This window comes from Anneissia japonica, unplaced genomic scaffold (genome assembly GCF_011630105.1).
Source record: "Anneissia japonica isolate Jap-2015-1 unplaced genomic scaffold, ASM1163010v1 scaffold284795_len787576_cov167, whole genome shotgun sequence".
Lineage (NCBI taxonomy): Eukaryota > Metazoa > Echinodermata > Crinoidea > Comatulida > Comatulidae > Anneissia > Anneissia japonica.
The window spans coordinates 777,165-782,008 of record NW_022685813.1 but is presented as its reverse complement, the minus strand read 5'-3'; the positions used below and the strand labels follow the sequence as shown (position 1 = coordinate 782,008).

The 4,844-nt window shown below is 35.3% G+C and overlaps 1 protein-coding gene across 1 annotated transcript in view; it reads left to right on the top strand.

Annotated features, from left to right (window-relative positions):
• Positions 1–819: 819 nt before the first annotated feature.
• LOC117112875 (CD151 antigen-like) overlaps positions 820–4,844 on the top strand; it is a 15,369-nt gene continuing 11,344 nt past the window's right edge. Inside the window, exon 1 of the mRNA XM_033256079.1 lies at positions 820–969. The gene's annotated coding sequence lies outside the window, so the exon portion shown is untranslated. The remainder of the gene's footprint in view (positions 970–4,844) is intronic.

Below are 4,844 nucleotides of genomic sequence, written 5' to 3'. Positions count from 1 at the left end.
AATTGGCACCAACATTTTTCTTGTTCAGTATAAAATTCTGAGTCGGAAAAGCGTTGTTGCCATAAATTAACATGAATTGCGAACAAAAATACATAAGCCCCTGTACTATACTGATTACTGACCTCTATAAAAAAAAAAAAAAAAAAAAAAAAACCCGATATGAGCCACTCATTAATATTATCTTTGTGGAGAAAGCGATTATTAAAAAAAAGGTCCGATAAGATACTGAAGTACCATCTTATGAATGACATCTCAAAAGATATAAAAGTGACTTGGGAGTGGAGATGCTTACCTTCCAATCCTAGGGTCCTTGGTTCAATTCCAGTCAGTGTTGCAGGATTTTTTCTCACGACCAAAACAACTCCACTCCCTAAATCTCATATTGAGATTTAGTTTGTGTACAGCATCCTGCGTGTATGTTTGTATTGTGAAAGGGATTGTCACCTACAAGTAGGACAGTGATATATTCGCTATTGACAATCCTTGGCACATGTATTGTGCGCCTAAATAAATAGAAAAAAGAAGAAAAAACCCTTTCAAAATAACTTCTATTTGTATTCTCGGGGAGGATTAAAAAAAAATCTAAAACCATCCTTAAATAATAATAATAATATGTCGTTCTTATATAGCGCTTAATGCATTAACAAAGCCTCTAGCGGCACTTTACATACATATTACAAATATAAGTGTTGTCTTTGAATTCTTCTTTATGAAATTTCTTTCATATTTTTATTTCAAAAATACAAACAATAGGAAACAAAGCTTTACTTAGTGTCAAATTCCACTTTTCAAAACAAATCCTTGAATGGCATTTTATACACGCAAGCTGCTTTAACGTAGGTTTCAATACTAGCCTACGCACTGTTTCCGCTTGACCAGACCGTTGGAGAACGCTGTCGAGGGAGTGTCGCTCAGTCTTCAGTCGGTAGGTGGCTTGCAATAAGTAAACATCAGAACTCAACCACAACGGTAAGCTAGCATACTGTTTTCAATTCTGCTGTTTTTTTTTTTTTTTCAAGGGAAACCACTATTTTCAGTGCATAATTTTGTAATGATTAATCACTGATGAAATTTATTAACGGTTCAGTGTGTTTTTAAAATGATTCGGATTAGCGTCCGCCATCGGCGTACAACCACTTATGGTAACTGCTCTGGAGGATAAGCACATACCTACGAAGCATTTAGTTGATGGATGCAAACAGCAGCATTAGGTTTATATAAAAAATGTTAAATATCAGCTGCCGTGCGATAAATAACATTATGCATAAGCGGTATAGCTAATAGGATCTTGAGTTACGTGTTGTGGAATACAACACCGTCATAGTATTCTGAATACAGTAATAGGTAGCAAATCGATACGATAGTAAAAGCACAAAATACACACAGTTGTGCAACTGCCTTTTATCCTTTCTGAGGTCAAATGTCAATTTTTTTTAGTGTACGCTATGCTTTTACAGCATGTTTCATTGGTTTAGTTAGTCAATCTCTGTAGGGAACTTAGTTACTAATTTTTAGGAGTGCAGATGATACCATATGTACGGCTACTTAATTAAAGATATATTCATATACAACAGTAAAGTAGGCCTGTGCCTAAATAGTCTCTGACAGCGTGTGAATTTGAACGCCTCAATATTTGATATTATTTTTATACCTCCCTAGTGTAACGAAACTTAGAAAGGCTTGTTGGTTAGGTCAGACTTAAACTATACTTTTCTTTCTCTATGGACTATATCCTTATGTCTATTATACATTAGCCTATTGTTTGTATAACCCGATTTTACAATGAAGTAGCTTCTATGATTAGCTCCGCGTCCATACAATTTAATTACAAAAGCCAAATTGCCTATTAGACATAGAAGCTATTTTATGCGCTTTAATTAAGGAGACCTCTTTCCTCCAACAATTAAATTATCAGTGTATTTTATCTTCTAAAGATATAAGTGTTGATTTGACTAGCAAGGAATCTATTGTATCGTGGCTTCTTAAAAAATTACTACACATTCCCCATGGTAGGCCAACGCCCATTTCAAGGTCACTAATTACGTATGAGCAGTCCCTGACACAATAGGCCTACTTCGGTTGTATGCGTGGACGGATCATATCGCCTACGGGAATTGCCTATATAGGAATCGCCTACGGAAATACCGAAAATAGTTAACCACAACTAAATTTTCAAGATGTAAATTGGTCTTCGGTTTTGGTAGTCCAGAAGGAGATGGAAGCTTACTCAAGGATTTATTACTAGTAGAATCCAAGCTATTATGAATATCAATGTATTAAGTCCTGAGTTTAATGGTATTACTTTATCCAGGGTATTAAAACGACAATTTTTTTGTAAATGTCTCTGTGATAGCTAGATCCAAGTCTCCCTTGAATCAAAGACGCCTTTTGATCGGGGTTTCCATGGTCTTTAGCAAATTTGGTCTCTAATTAGAATCGGGCCCGTATCCGGGGTGGGTGTATGGTTCGGGAGAACCCCTTTTCTAGCAAACCCCCTCTTTTTTTGGCGAACCCCCTTTTCAAATTTCCCAAATATTAAAGTCCTCCAACCCAACTAATGCACTGCAGACCCACCCAGACACAAGTTTTCAAACATATCTGCTTTTATAGCATTATTTAGACCCATAAAGCACAAAAATCCTCTTTGCTTTGGGGGTTTCGCCGATCACACCGGGGCTTCGACGGTGGACCTCACGCCCATAACCTCCCCCCCCCCCCCCCCCTTGGAAGAACCTGGCTACGGGCCTGAGAATAATAAAGGTAAAAAATATCTGTTTATAGGGGACCACACAAAAGTGGTCTTTAATTGGAGGTGGTCTTGGAGGCGGTCCTGTATTTAATTAGAGGGAGACCTGTATGCCTATTTATGTCCAAATGTAATCATTGCCTCAAGGCCACGACATTTGTGTATCAGATTGTAACATAAATAGCTCAACCACCCGGCTTTAAACATACCTCTCCATTAAATTTGAGTACGAGATTTTCAACGACCCAGCTCCATATTTTCATAGGGGTTTTCCCAAAAAACTATACCGATCTAAAACCACAGGCAATTCACTTAGGAATTGTTAATTTATTTTATATTATTTGTTCAATAGTGAAATCATAATAGGTCTCTGTGCCGACACAGTTCCTGGAAATTCCAACTTTCAATCTCGAAATTTATATTTAGTCTCGACGTTTCATATCTCTAATGTAAATACACGAATGCATCCATTATAATCTATACACGATGGCGTGCATTGCAATGTGTATGTATTATACTTTCTCATCCATTATAAATACAGTGTAAATATGACAGCATTAGTTTTTTTTATTTACTCCAAATAAGAAATTAATCCAACTAAGAAATTCAAAGCTTGGTTTATAATTATCCTCGAATTAATAAATTAATACAATCTATACATTCCTTGTTGACATAGTCTCATATGCCCAGTATAGCCCCATATGCCTAGTATAGCCCCATTGTCAGACCTGCATTATTGACAGCACCAATGTTTCCGTGATTAAAGATACACTCTTAGACGAACAACCATATATTTGAATTGCTTACGGTTAATTGTACGTTTCAGTAAAAAATAACTTTCAATTGAAAACAAATCTCTGTCCACACTATCAAATTCCACGTGACAAATAAATGTGACATGCCCATATTTGGGTGTGGTATGACATCATTGTGTCCATATATGGGCACATCACACACATTTGTCAAATGAAATTTGATAGTGTGGTGGAAAGAGCTTCTTTTAATTTAAAGTCTAAGGATTTTGTAATAAAATTTTAAAAATGAGCGAAACCAATTTGTTTCATCGGATCTTTTGTTAACTATCTATATTAGCGTTTTTCAGTAAATTTTAAAGGCTTTTTAAAAGTATTCTATGGCAGATGGTACAGTATATTTTTAATCTTAATCAAAGCTACATCAAGGAGAGGACGACGGTCATTTTTACGGTTGAGGCATCAAATTACCATATCTCCCTTGAGATAATATTGACTTACATAAATCCGTATACATGCCTAAACTCACATAAATAAGATGATTGCATTGTGCCATTATTTTCTACCAACTGAGTAGTAAATGGTAGAAAACTTCCTAGCGCTCTGTTTATACTGTTATCCCATTACCGAACTCGAAGTACAAACATCAGTAACGCATCGGAAGTGTTAGTATTTCCTGTAAAATGATATTCGGCAGTGCAAATGCAACCGATACAAGATTGAAGTCTTATTTTGGAATGTCAAAATGACTTCAAATGTTATTTAAAGTACAGTATTTTTGTGATTATGTTTAGCATATAGTAGGAGCGCCACTTGATAGTGCTTGCACTTTTGGCAATCCTCAGGTAAGGAACATCTTGTTTGTTGTAGATTTTGTCTTGTATTGCTTTTATCTTGATATTGAACAAATGAATAAATAAATAAATAAAATTAATTTAATAAAAATAAAATAAATAAAAATAAATAAATAAAAACAAACAAACTCACTGTATTTGTATTGATGTTTTATGTTAAAATGGCCGGAGACCTACCGGTACCAATTAAGTAAAAGCCTTCGGACATGAAAGTATCAATAGATACTCACCATCAATATAATGTTAACTTATAACTCTGTACAACCACCCGCCTAAAGATATGTCGTAATATTTCGTCATACTCTAGGAATGAGATTCTGTTGATAATTCGATTGTTGTTGTACACGGCTGGTGACAGTTTGTATATAAATGTTCATGAGTTGTATTTTCATAATTTATGAATTGGCATACAAATGATCATTTGGCTGTGATAGGTTACAAAACTACCGTACTCGGTTGTCACAGGCTGCGTATCTTCAGTTAATATATATA